The 15,152-nt window shown below is 35.8% G+C and overlaps 1 protein-coding gene and 1 non-coding gene across 9 annotated transcripts in view; one reads left to right on the plus strand and one right to left on the minus strand.

Moving 5' to 3' along the window:
• Positions 1-15,152, minus strand: part of PICALM (phosphatidylinositol binding clathrin assembly protein) — a 100,653-nt gene that overhangs the window by 74,264 nt on the left and 11,237 nt on the right. The gene's annotated exons all lie outside the window — the stretch shown is intronic.
• Positions 7,439-7,545, plus strand: LOC129506835 (U6 spliceosomal RNA). The gene has a single exon (XR_008663869.1). It is a non-coding gene; the product is annotated as a U6 spliceosomal RNA (small nuclear RNA).

Here is a 15,152-nt window from a genome sequence, read left to right on the forward strand (position 1 = left end):
AATAGCTCATTAAAAGACAGCAGTCTGGCAATGAAATACTATGAAGCTAACAAACACAGGGCAAAAAAAGCTGATGGAGAAAATGGTCAAAGTACATTAAATCAAAGCCAAGTTAAAGAATACAGAGTATGACACCATTTTTAAAAATTGTAGACATACAATATTTTCTGATATATACTGATGTGCCTCAATAGGTTGATTCAAAAAGAACTGAACACTTTCAAAATTATTCAGCAACTAAGTCATATATGAACAGGTAGTCAAAATCAATATGTAAAAGAATTATACCATTAATCTCTATAATTTTGCAAATTTCAATAAGCACCTCTCATGTCACAAAGCAAATACCAATCATATACCAATTTATTAACTGGATGTGAAGATAAAAACTGGGGAGATTCACATATCACAGGATGTTTGGTACAAGAAACAAGGATTGGAAAAAAATATATAAGTATTGAGTTAATTTGAAAAGAGAGAAGGGTGCATTTCAAAGTATTAAAAAGAAGAAGAGTACACGATGAGATGAGCACTAGGTGTTCTACTATATGTTGGCAAATTGAATTTAAATAAAATATTAAAAAAAAAGAAATGAAGATATCCAAACGGCTTTGATTAAAATACCAAGAAGCTAAAGTAGCTAAGTCACAATATATAAGGACATTCCTTCCAGACCCTTTGGGGCATATCATGATCAATGGCAGAAAAGGACAGCCATGATATGTTATTTCTTCAGGCATGTGAGGAAGAAGTGGTACATGAACAAGAGTTGCATGGTTTAACAGCTGAAAATTTGGTAGTCACTATTCCAGAGGGCCAATACTGTGAATACAAGTTCATTCTCTCACAATGATAGATGAACCTTAAATTACCTCCAGAACCCACAAAGAAAGGCAAAGGCCCATCTTACTTAAAAAAAAAAAAATTAGTTGCAGCTGCAGGAAAAACCAATCTGTTAGCACAACTAGATATGCTATTTCTGTTGCTGGGTTCTCTGCAAAATGAACGAACAAAAGACTCACACATGTGAAAACTAACATATGTAAAGTAACTCTTTGATAATAGCACATGTTATATTTAACCTGTTTATTCCATAGTAATTTTTCTTTCCCTTTTTAAGTTAGGTTAATTCAAGTAATTTCTATACACATGGTGGGGCTCAAATTCATGACCCCAAGATCAAGAGCCACATGCTCTACTGAGTCAGCCAGATACCCTAGTTTTTCTTTCCTTTCAACTGATTTATTTAATCGCCATATAAAACAAGAGGTTTTCTTCCCTTAAAAACAATTCAACAGAAAATTGAAGCAAGCCATTACAAATTCTCTCATTATCTGGCAATCTCTATTTATTTTAAACAAAGGTATTTTTTGAAGACACATTAACCCAAAAAGACTTCCCTCAGTGCTAATTTCAGATGCTTATGGAGGCCATCCAAAGGAATCCATTTTCTTAAAAGAGGAATACAAAACTTTAACAGATTTAGGAAGTAATTTTAGTGGGATAGACCACGTGTCAAGTGTTGAGTGTTTTCAGAACACTTTAGGGAGTAGCAAAAAAGAAAGGATTGATTTCTTTCATATCTGTAGAAGAAAGAAGTTGGAATGACACAAAGAATACCTAAGAAAACAAAGAACTCAGATGGAGCTAGGTAAACAAAGCCAACCCCTAAGACACTGTCAACAGCTAGCTAGCTGAAATTCAGCCTCTTAAGTCATAGCTGAACACAAGCCAAATCTGCTGAATCGTTCGCACTTTAATTTTTAAAATGCAAAATAAATTGTTTTAGTTAATGGAATCATTATGTAGTTGCTCTAAAATTTTAATCAATATACAAGTATCTTTTTCAAATTAGTCCAACCTACTGTCTCTTAAAATCATCTATCATTATTTATGCATTTGCCTCTTCACCAACAAATCTGTTATAAATATATAAATCTTACAAGAGCAGAAAGTTTGTCATAAAAATGCTCTACAGAAAAACACATATTCTTTGAATACTCTCAGAATTCACTACTACTGATTTATATCTTCAAGTGAAAAGGTCATCCTTTTTTCCCCCATTATCAAAATATTTTAGCCTGCCATGTCAGCTTTCTTAATATTAAAAAAAATCTGAAAACCTACAGCTTCTCCTTAGTGTTCTGGTGTATTCTGCATTCCTACCACTAGATGGCAGGCTGTACAGAGAAACAATAAGACTAGCAAAAACAAGGATTCAGGTCTCCAAAATTTTGAGGCTGTTTAGGATTCCATTCTAGTACTCCTAAGTGGTGATTTCCAAACTTTGACACCCTATTCCCAACCCAGATTCCAAATAAGGATCTTAAAGGTGAGGAGATACATATGTTATTAAATGCTACTCCAAAGACAACTATTACTTCTGTTCATTTTTACCAGAAAGTAAATGATAGTTATTTAACAGAATAAAAACACATCACTTGATATAAGAATAAAAAAGATTTATTTATATGAAAAGAAAATGAAAGCATTACAGTGCTCCAACATAAAAAAAGCAATATATCCATGATATAAACACAAAGTGTTTTCCTTCCCTTCTTTGAAGATCTGAAGTTTCAGAATTACCAATCCCACCTGTAGGAAAGGAAACATGTAAGTATCAAGTAATTTAAGAGTAAATGCAAAATTACAACTTCACTCCTTTTGTATTACATTCTAAGAATTTACTAATCAGCCCAGTTAAAGAGATATAACCAGGATTCTTAATAATCTAATACTGGATCAGAAACACGCAAAATATAATCTCCTAAGTAAAATAAAGTCAATGAACAACTCAACCTAGTATTATTTATCACCACCAAACAGTTCAAGGGAACAGAAAAAATTAAAAGAATTCTTTCATTCCAACAAGACCAAGAAGCAGGAATCAAAGCTTAAGAACCTTCTCAAGGGACACCTGGGTGGCTGAGCAGTTGGGCGCCTGCCTTTGGCTCAGGTCGTGATCCCGGGATCCAGGATCGAGTCCCTCATCAGGCTCCCTGCTTCTCCCTCTGCCTATGTCTCTGTCTCTTTCAGCCTGTGTCTCATGAATAAATAAAATCTTTAAAAAAAAAAAAAAAACAGCTCCTCAAATGCAGATCAGAGTACTGTATAGGAAAAAAAAAATTATCTGGAGTCCAAGGAACTAGCACTAAGTCTGGAGAAAAGTATGTTATTAATAGGGAGTGATCAAGTGTCCTGGTTTTCCTGAAACAGTTCTGGTTTACACGTGTTGTCCCAGTGTCCCATTCAGATAGCACATCCTTTCATTCTCAAGTGACCCAGTTTGGAATATAAATTCTATGTCACCCTAGTTTAAGTGACCTAATAAAAGTCTACATGTAGCTAAAGGATTAATATACTACCACCATGTACTCCTGGCATATTTGCATTTTTCTTTCTGGAGTGCTGTATTCTCATTCTTCCCTAGCCTTCCCAAAACACAAACGAACTTCCATTCCATTCATTTTGTCCTCTGATCCCCCAACCCAAGGGCATTTTCCTAACATTAATCTCTGATTCTAATTTTTTCACCTTGACAAAACCATCTTTTAACTTGAACAAAAAACCACTATCCAAATGATAGTGATTCTCAAATGATTCTCAATTTTCTTCTCTGAAAATCAGTCTAAGGTCTTCTGGGGAGTTGGAGATTTTCACCTCTAGAAATTTTCACCTCTATATCCAAAAACATCAGGAATATAATCTCAATTTACCCCAAGCATTCCTTTTCTGTTTTTAGAAATCAAGACTCATTCTTTGGGCAGCCCCAGTGGCGCAGCGGTTTAGCGCCGCCTGCAGCCTGGGGTGTGATCCTGGAGACCCGGGATCGAGTCCCACATCGGGCTCCCTGCATGGGAGCCTGCTTCTCCCTCCGCCTGTGTCTCTGCCTCTCTCTTCACTCTCTCTGAATGAATGAATAAATAAATCTTAAAAAAAAAAAAAGACTCATTCTTTACTTTGTTAAAATGAACTCATGAGTCTTTTGTTTTCTTATATCCTCCACAATGTGTGACATGATGCTATAAATATTTATAGGTGAAACAAAAGCCCATTTCTCCAATCAAAAAATCAGTGAGGGCAGAGGGAGAGTAACAGGCAAAAAGTTGTCTTCACAGCTAAGTTATACTTAACAGTCCAGCCTATCTCTAAAACTTAAGTAAACAGGAATCCAGGAGTGGGGGGTGACTGGGTGACAGGCACTGAGGTGGGCACTTGACAGGATGAGCACTGGGTGTTATATGTTGGCAAACTGAACACCAATAAAAAATAAATTTAGATATATAAAAAAAGGAATCCAGAAGATTTTCATGGCATTTTGTAACAGTTCAAATTCTGCCTAGTCAGAGTGAACAATGAATTGGAGTCAGACTCTCTGCCACAGTCTACCTCATTCAGAAAACACAAGTTCATGTCCCAGATGCGATGAGAACAATAGAATCTTTATGTTTCATCTTCCTATAGCCTTGTAGACCTTAGTATGAACAAGTTGAAATTCCATATATTTTACAATATTTATCACATACTACAATATGCCAAATAGTCTTAGGCCTTGGAAATAGGCAACAGAGGACAAAGCTGCTGCCTTCAGGGAGGTTATAACAATAGTTGAGGAGAGGATCCCTGGGTGGCGCAGCGGTTTGGCGCCTGCCTTTGGCCCAGGGCGCGATCCTGGAGACCCGGGATCGAGTCCCACATCGGGCTCCCGGTGCATGGAGCCTGCTTCTCCCTCTGCCTCTCTCTCTCTGTGACTATCATAAATAAATAAAAATTAAAAAAAAAAAAAAACAATAGTTGAGGAGAAACTAGTTGGGGAGAAATAATCAGTAAACAAATGAAAAATATATGTCAGATGGTGATAACTGCTAAAGATTTCTTAGCACCTAAGAAGGATGGGACGTGTTGTGGGAGGCTGCTAATTACACATGATAATCAGGAGTCTTTGGATAAAGAGACTTGAAAATTACAGTAACAACGGTAGTGTGTCATCAGTGGCCTCTAGGCCTATGGAACTGACTACCATGATCAACTCCCATTTTCCAGAGAGTGGAGAAGTATGGAGGTATCCTATTCATTCTACATCACACATGTCTGCTTCACCGTTGCTAAATCAAAGCCTTATTGAACACAATCTTCTCTTGTTGATTCTACAAAGCCTATAGTTTTATGTAGATAATAAGCAGGGTCTGGGAATCTCTAATTTATTTATTTGTACACTTCACAATTAAACCAAAACAACCTTGAGTCAAATTACACCAGCCATTTACTAGGTATCAAAAGACCCTTCTAAACCATTAACAAATGAAGGCCACTTCTAAAAAAATTTTTTCAAACTGCTGTAAACATTCTGATATAGCCAGAAATAGATAAGCACAAAATAATTAAGCTATCTACACAGCTTTAAGTTTTTAAATAACGCTAAGTGGAAAATATGAGTAATTAATTATTAAGTCACCATAAAGTAAAGAAGTTATTTTTCCTAAAAAGTTGAAATTTAAGCCTTTGAGTTTCTACAAGGAATAATCACTGAGTGTTTCAACAAAAAATATCTCCACCCTCACACATTTTGTAACTATACAACCGTTCTTATAAAATTCCATTATGATCCATGTTTGCCTATTTCTCAGCATTAAAAAAGCCTGATAATTTCATCCTCTGACAAATGCCTTTTTAAAAGGCATTATCTTCTGAGGTAAAAATCTGCTGTATTAGCTGTCAAAATTAAGATTGAAAATGCTACTTTTATAACTTATTCCATGTAAATTATGCCTCAATAATGTTAAAGGGGAAAAAGCTCCCACTAGTTTGAATCTGTAAGTCTAGGCTTTTGCCATAACTGTTTGCTGATCTAAGAAAGATTTTTTCAAGAACTATGTATGAGTATAGGAAATTTGGCATGTTTTATTTAAATTCCAAAATAAAGCTACTATTTGATTAAATCTATGTTTAAAAGTCATCGACCTAAGTATATTACAGAAAATATTTAAGAGTTAATATTTAATTAGTATTTTGAGGATTATCTCTTCTATTAAAAGTTGACATGATCACAATGTATTCTACACACTGCGCAATTATGTATTTATTCCTTCTAAATATAGGTTTTAAGTATTTCTCAATACAAGGTACTCTGACCTCTGCTGCTAGGGAATTTAGAAACAATGAATTTAACACTCAACATATGTCATACGTAATGCTTACAATGGGTTTTTATTTAGCAGTTCTGCTTCTATGTACCAGTGATAATAATGCTAATAATAAAAGGCTAAGGAAAGTCTTAGTTGATGCTTTCATATAAGTAGCTATTTCTATTTATTTTAATAGATAATACATATATTTTCAAAATCTATATATTCTAACTGTAGATAAATATCTAAAAAGTCTCCTAAATTTCTGAGATAATATATATTTCTCTTGGTTTGTTATGAGAAGGCAATATAAATCTTAAATGGTCTAGTCAAGCAGCAAAGAAAAATTCAACCTTTCTCCCCTTTTCTAGAGTATCAACCTTTCACCAATTTTCCTTTTGCTATGATGATAAAGGCTCCCCCAAACAGGCCTTCTACCCAACTAAAAGACTACTACTTTGAATAGTACTACTTTTCAAAGTATGATCTCCCCCTAAACTTGACAAATACTGGAGAACATTAACTACACCTTCCAGAATGAACAGATTGGCAGATTGGGAAAAGGGGTGTTTTTAGTTTTTTCGATTCTTTTTTAAGTTCATTTCTCCCTGTGAGAGCTCTTATCTGACTTACATTCATTTGATAGTCTATCCTAAGTATTATTCATTTCCAATGTCTGCTTCAAACAGTTATGATGAAGACACTAATCTACCACTAAAGCTCTACTCTAGGCTCTCCCATTTCTTTGCATGGTGCCTGCCATCCATATCCATTTTGATGTGCTAAGACTATACAATAACAAGATGAAGTGACATCAGAATAAGCAAAGGATCTAGAATCAAATTACAGATTCACTATTTATAATTACAACCTCATGCACGTTAATTAGCCATTGAGTTTCAATATCTCTATTTTAAAAATAGGATTATCACAATAGTACAAAAACATACTTAGAATATTTTATAAACTTTAAAACAGTATTATAAATATTAGTTTTATTTAGCATCTTATTTTATTGATGAGTTTTCCCTCATCACTTTTCCAATACAGTATTACGAAACCACCTCAAATTCAATGACTTCTGTATAACCTTCTTTAGAAGGTTTATAAAATTCAGTTTCTTCAACTGAGAAGTGTAACTATAGATACATGCATACATGGCAAAATCTTTATATATGCAGATCTCTCTATACAAAGTTCTTTCATACCCTTAGTCTTCTGATTATTACAATAGCCTTGTGACAAGGCAAGAGATGCTCTATTATCTTCACTGTAAAGATTTAAACACTTGCCTATCTAAAGTAACACAATACGTGCTCGCTTCGGCAGCACATATACTAAAATTGGAACGATACAGAGAAGATTAGCATGGCCCCTGTGCAAGGATGACACGCAAATTCCTAAAGTAACACAATACAATGGCTGTGCTGGAACTACATTCTGTACAACAGTAATCTTTCCACTAGAGGGATGAAGATACATATTTTCTCTCCATTCTCTCTCTTCATTCCAAGTAGTCCGAGTCTTGTCTTCATTTTCACTATTTTAAAATTCATTCACCTCTCTTTTTCTCTCTCACCATCTAATCCCCAGTACAGACAAGAACTACTTGTTTGGCATAGTATTTTCTGCTCATTGGCACCATCTTCATTCTGGCTACCATCAACTGAAGTTGACAAGGAAGGTCATATCATTCAAACCAATTTCACTAGGAACAGGTTTTAAGAGTTTTGGACAGCCCTATCTCGAAGTGTCACAGAAACTGTAAGCTTTAATTTACAAACAAGCTTTAAAAACTAACAATGTTATGAAACAAAGTTAATTCACCAGATTTCAGGTGAGGAGGGCTTACATGATTTCCCATGAGAGGAACACGCAAACAATTTTCCAGTCATCTAACCCAGAGATGTAATCATTCCCAATTCTTAAAAAACAACAAAACAAAACAGCCTCAAAAGCTACAGGTTGGTCACCATGTTAGGAAGACACAACTCTGATGAAGAAACTCAAAGAAAAAAGCATTCCTAGGTTAGTTCTACAAGCCCAAAGACAGGAAACTACTTACAAGTTTTCCATCTCCTGATAAATGATCTTCACCTCGTACAGCACCTTCAGCAGTCACAGAATGTCTCAGCCTTCTGAGCGGCTCTATAAAGAGCTTTCTAACTTAGCTGTCAGTTGCAACTCTATAACTAATTCTTAATTCAGTACCTGCTATTGTTCTTTATTGCCACTCAGGTGTGTTGTGGGATGTTTCCGGATGTGTTAGAAATCTGAAAATAAGGCCTTAATCCCCTCTAGGTCACCAACTCAAAACAATATTTTGCAAGAATATGAAGAACAAAAACAAATGAATGTTTATACTGTACCAAGTCTAAAATTTTATACTGAATGAATACCTAACACAAATTCCAAACCTCATAAAATACACAAGTTTGTCAAAAATAATACACACATTAGCTTACAAAAGCTAATTCTGAGAAAAGAAAACAACGGAGAAATACTGTTAGCTAAGCCTTAATTTCTCGGTCATCAAACAGCAGGTTTTACTTCTAAAAGTACAAATAGGTATAAGGATAATGTGGTTACATCTTCCAGATCTGAAAAAGTGATCACATAAAAAACAAACTCGATCTTTCCTCCTGTTTCATACCAAAAGTTCAAATGCAGCTATCTTATACATATCTTTTTTTTTAAAGATTTATTTATTTACTCATGACAGATACACACACACACACACACAGAGAGAGAGAGAGAGAGAGAGAGAGAGAGAGAGAGAGAGGCAGAAACACAGGCAGAGGGTGAAGCAGGCTCCATGCCGAGAGCCCCACACGGGAGGCACTCAATCCCGGGACTCCAGGACCGCGCCCGGGGTCAAAGGCAAGTGCTAAACCGCTGAGCCACCCAGGGATCCCCTCTTATTCATATCTTATATCTTTCCTCTTGAATATGCAGTTTTTAAAAACAAATTAACTGTAGAGCAACACTCAATTTTGTATTCATCAACAAATACTCATACGGGCCTTATAAAATCAAAATTAGACCAATTCCCCCATGACAGCTGACCTGAAATAAAGCTAACAATCAAAATTAGTGAAATCAGTTTTATCTGCTACTCACCGTAAATGCTACACCTTTCGAAAATCCTGCCCCTTTTTCCAAAGATGCTATCTGCAGATTAACTTAGCAGTTAGAAAAGGTATAAGCAACTATTAAAAACAAGTTTCGTACATATAATTATGAATTGAATACAACTAAAGATCATTCTAAACTATACCAATAAGTTGCTTATTTAATTTTATGACACAAAAGGTAAAAAGATGACCAAAGAGAAAGATAGCTCACATTATATTTGACAAGTATTTGAAAGTCAACCCAAAACTTGCTACATGTATGTACAAGTACTGCAAGTAAAAACATTGAGACCAAAAATGAGTAAGCAGCTAATCAGAAAAACTGATGCAACTCTGGGCCTATTCTAAAGTTCTAGTATTAATAAGTAGATATATCCAACCCCCATCCACTATATATATATATATATATATATATATATATATATATATATGCAGTATACATATAGTTCAGAAACAAAGTCCTTCCAACAAGCAAATAATTAACAATCTTAAAACAATAATGCTTAGATTTCTATGGTTCTATGAAATTAGAATAAGGAATAAAAATAAGGTTTGAGAAATATTCACAAATTTATTACTAAACCAAATAATTTTATGATATTGCAAAAACATGAGCACACGATGATAGACTAGTGATGCTTCATTATATACCCACAACAGATCTCCCATCATGACCAACAGTCATCAAATCCAAGACATTAACCAGTGTAAATCATGCAGTCTATGGCAATAGTTAAGTGACCACCATCCTCACCCTTTTTCAGGTATCAATTTATAATCCCAGCATGAATACTATAACCTGATCAAGTGATCCAGCTAGCTTAAGATCAAGACCATATCTGAATATTTTCAATATAAAGATTAATTCTATCCAAGAAGTACTTCATATTTAAAAAACAAAAAACTGTTGACTACACTAAGTCCATTATCTTCATTAAAGATTTAAGTATGCACTAGGCATTACATTCTGGATATTGGGGATACCAGGATATATAATGCAGAGTCCCTGTTTTCAGGAGAGATAATAAACATTTACAGGATGCTATGAGAGGGAAGGAAAGCAGGCAGGCAAAGAAAGAGCAAGTGAGCAGCCTCTGCAGAAGCAGAGAGGTGCAATTCAATTACAAGTGCTATCCAGGTTTGGCTCATTTGGCAGGGGGCAGAGGGGACAAAAGTGTACAGTCATCCTTCACTTAACAGTACTATCCAACGCAAATATACTTGCCCAAAGGGGGCAAACCTGAAAGAAAGATAAACACCCTGTGGTCAACATGACCAACTGAAATTAAAAAAATCACAAAAAGCAAGCACTTGATACATGGTTTGAAAGAAGGCTCCTATTATTAAATTATCTTTATATTTTATTATTTATGTTTTAAACAAGGCTACAAAAAAATTCACATTTTTGTTGGAAATTTCCTCTTAGGGATCCCTGGGTGGCGCAGTGGTTTGGCGCCTGCCTTTGGCCCAGGGCGTGATCCTGGAGACCCGGGATCGAGTCCCACGTCGGGCTCCCGGTGCATGGAGCCTGCTTCTCCCTCTGCCTGTGTCTCTGCCTCTCTCTCTCTGTGTGTGACTATCATAAATAAATAAAAAAAAAATTTAAAAAAAAATAAATTAAAAAAAAAGGAAATTTCCTCTTAAAGACACTTAAAACAATGCTGCCCCTCCCTCCTAATGACAGTAAGATGCACAAGTTCAAATTATTTTTCAAGTAATGATGATATAGTAGTAGGTGGGACACTCCAATGGAAAATGAAGCAAAAGCTCATGTAGAAACTGTCCATAATCTTAGCTGCCAAAGCACGAAACCAAGAACACAAAAGCTAGAGGAGCACAAATATATAACATCACACAACAGCAGAGCAGGGAGGCAATTTAGAAAATAAGCAATTTAAACAAGTAATGGAGGGATCCCTGGGTGGCGCAGCGGTTTGGCGCCTGCCTTTGGCCCAGGGCGCGATCCTGGAGACCCGGGATCGAATCCCACGTCGGGCTCTCGGTGCATGGAGCCTGCTTCTCCCTCTGCCTGTGTCTCTGCCTCTCTCTCTCTCTCTCTGTGACTATCATAAAAAAAAAAAAAAAAAAAAGTAATGGATATCCTTAAGGTCAAATGGAGCTGGGACAGCCTCCCATATATCAGTTCAGGGATTATTCCTCTTGAAGCATATTAATAATTTACTCCAAAAAGTACAGGAAGCTACTATTTCCAAATGTAATCTTACATATTTATGAAATTATATTTCTGGAAAAAAAGATTTTTTTCCTAACAATATCCTGTTCCCTAAAAGTCCTCTATGAGCTAAGAAGTCCTTTAAACTGCCTGGCATCCACTTAAAGTTCTTTGTTGCATTTTAATGCTCAGTCTCTATATCCTTCTACTAGTAGTATCTCAATTTATGCATTTGTACAACACAGCCATATATACTCAATAGGTTTTATAAGGATTATGTTATGCTTCAAAACAGAAAGGATTCTTTAAATCTTATTAGCTATTATCCCTATAATGCAGATTATATCCTAATTAAACTGATTTGATCAGATTTTTGTATAACACCAAGTCTGAAAAGTCTCCTTAACCTTTTATAAACTCTCTATGTCCAGGGCAAAATTAGGTATGTAACATCTCTGTTCAGAAGACTTTTTCAATAATTCCTGCACAATCTATGGACTCAGAAATCCCAAGAATCTCAGATATTGCCATTGTTAATGCAGTCTATAGTAATCAAGCTAATATAAAAAGCACGAAGCAGCAAAATCTCATTTTCAAGATCAGCAAAACTCTTTTTATCTACCGTATTTTTACACTAGCAACAGAAAAGAAAGATCTAGTATAATCTCGAAAATCAGCTCTCTGGTCCAACTTCACCCACAGTAGTCAAAAGCTACATAGAGGTGAGATATATCTAAAGTTTATGATTGAAACCCATACGTCATCCACAATCTAGCTTAATTAATTACTCCCAAACCTATCCCTCCGGAAGCCCCAAAGGACCCCATTCACCCTCTACAATTAGACTCCTTTGTTCCCCAAACACACTTCCAGCCTTCCTACCTGCAAATGTTTGCTCATGCTGTTTCCTCCACTTCAAATACCTATTGCTCCTAACTATGTATCATGTAAGGTCCAGTTATCCTCCCTATCAAAAGCAGTATCTTTCTCTCCTCTGATTTTCAATGACATTTGACGTGAACTTTATCTCACATTGCCTGGTAATACAGCTATCTATATACGTCATCTTCCCTTCTAGACTGAGGACATGATCAGAAATCTTACTTTTGGATCTCTCAATAATCTCTACACAGTAACTTAGATACAATATGCAATTGCTAATGAGTGTATTAATTTCCACAAGATTGAGAGTCTTGTTTGGTAGAGATCAAGCTTTAAAAACCTATGCATGCAGAATAAAAAAACCTATGCAAGACTAGGATGATTAGGTGACCCAGTCAGTTAAACATCTGCCTTCAGCTCAGATCATGATTCCAGGGTCTTGGGATGGAGCCCTACATCAGGTTCCCTGCTCAGTAGGGAGTCTGCTTCTCCCTTTCCATGTGCTCATGCGCATGTGCTCTCTCTTGCTCTCAAATAAATCTTTAAAAAAACAAAACAAAACCTATGACTTACTAATAATGTATCATTTGCAGATAAATACATGTTAGTAGTTAAATCCCATAAATCAAACATGCCCCAAGAATCTCACTTTAACTGGTTTATCAAACCTTTTGTATTCATAATGACCATATTTTGTGTTTAAGTTCATTCATAAATTAGGAACTCAGAAAACTCAATTTCCAGACAAACCCACAAAAGCCATGAGATCAGTGTAGCTGATTTTATTTAGCAACCCAAGCCACCATCTATAACAATATTCAGAAATCCAATTTCATATACCAAGCTTATCTAATCCTTTGAACAAATGGTCAACAGGACTGTGCATGTCTTTCTTCCTATCCCTTTCAATAACCCTACCACAAATTACTTCGGAAAAGGAAAGAATACTTCCCCAGTTCCACAGCACTGACACTGAAAGTAGGAAAGCAGCTAATAAGCAGGAGGAAAGGGGACTCTAAAATAAGAGTCTGGAGAAGAGCACTGAAGAGATCAAATCTACCAAGATAACTCTTGCCTCTATAAGATCTTAATTACTCCTTCTCCAGCCTCATCTCCCTCTTTTATTAACACTTTGCATTCCACCATACAGAACTACTAAGAGTTGTCCCCAAACACATCATAATGTTCTTTTTTGCCTCCATGTCACTGCATGTGTTAATCTACTTAGAAGAAACTTCTTTGTCCATCTGGCAAATAACTATTCATCCTTAAAATCCTTGCTTATCTCCTCTAAGAAGCTGTGACTAACCTTCAAACTCCCTTAGTCCAGCCCTTACTTTGAAACTTTATGTAAAAAGTACTATGCATTTATCTCAATGTATTACAATTATTTGTTCACATCTTCACTATTTGATGTCATGTTCCTTTTAAGGTAAGGACCAAGTGTCATTCATCTTTACATTCTTTTCTCTATTTTCATCACTTTCTCTCAGCACCCCACTAACTGCTTCTATTTTTTTTTAATTTTTATTTATTTATGATAGTCACACGGGGGGGGGGGGGGCAGAGACATAGGCAGAGGGAGAAGCAAGGCTCCATGCACTGGGACCCCGACGTGGGATTCGATCCCGGTTCTCCAGGATCATGCCCTGGGCCAAAGGCAGGCGCTAAACCGGGGCGCCACCCAGGGATCCCCCACTAACTGTTTCTTACTCTTACTAGTGTCTTTGTTGGTATTCCTCAATGTTAAACAGAACTCTTAGAACTTCTGCCCCATAGTCTTACCTCATAAACCAAGTAAAAGATTTTGATAGTTTCCTAGAGAATTTTAGTAACACCAATTTAAAAAATATATATTTGCTCTTACAATTCTCCCTTTTCTACTCAGACCTTCTCCAAGAAAAAAAAGTCACACAAAATGATTAACTCTCAGGTCATTAGGTTCACAAATGAATTAAGACTTACCTACATTTCACTTTCAAAAGAAAATTAATTTGGATTTTCACAAGCAATTCACCACAGAGTCCTAGAACTAGGAAAGGGAATAGCTTAAGGGGGTAGTAGGAAGAAACTAATCAAGGTCAAAGCTTGGCTCATTCAATAGAGCCTATTAGTCATATACTTCATTTCTGAGTTTCTTTATTCACACTTCAAAAGTTCTGCCAATGTTTTATAACAAACCACACAATGCTTAGCAAACAAGGCCTTATGGCATTCTGCTATCAGATGTGGACTGCTGCAGATAAAACTAAGTTTAAAATCAAAGATTGGGGGATCCCTGGGTGGCTCAGCAGTTTGATGCCTGCCTTCGCCCCAGGGCGTGGTCCTGGGATTGAGCCCCACATCTGGCTCCCTGCATTGAGCCTGCTTCTCCCTCTGCTTGTGTCTCTGCCTCTCTCTCTCTGTGTCTCTCATGAATAAATAAATAAAAATATTTTTAAAAATAAAAAAATAAAATAAAATCAAGGATTGCTTAGGAATTCACTTTTAACAATCACACATAAGCAAACAATAATAATAATAATAATAATAATAATAATAATGGAAAGAAAGATAAGGAAAGAAGAAAACTCAAGATTTGACTAACTTGAACTCATCTGTTTGAAGTTAAATATACCAATAATAGGTTCTGCAAAGAGTAACATTTTACTGTGTAGCTCTAGTTATACATAATCCAACTTTGGAAGTTTATTTCCTAACTTCCAGAATTTCTCACATCTTCAACCAATAAAGAATTTACTTGGTCATGGAAATGGAAGTTTAAACAACCACTACTCAGAGCAGACTATTACTTCTACAGCAATCATATTCTTCCTTAAGAAACCCTAAAACACTGTT

The sequence above is a fragment of the Nyctereutes procyonoides genome, unplaced genomic scaffold, assembly GCF_905146905.1.
Source record: "Nyctereutes procyonoides isolate TBG_1078 unplaced genomic scaffold, NYPRO_anot_genome, whole genome shotgun sequence".
Classification (NCBI taxonomy): domain Eukaryota; kingdom Metazoa; phylum Chordata; class Mammalia; order Carnivora; family Canidae; genus Nyctereutes; species Nyctereutes procyonoides.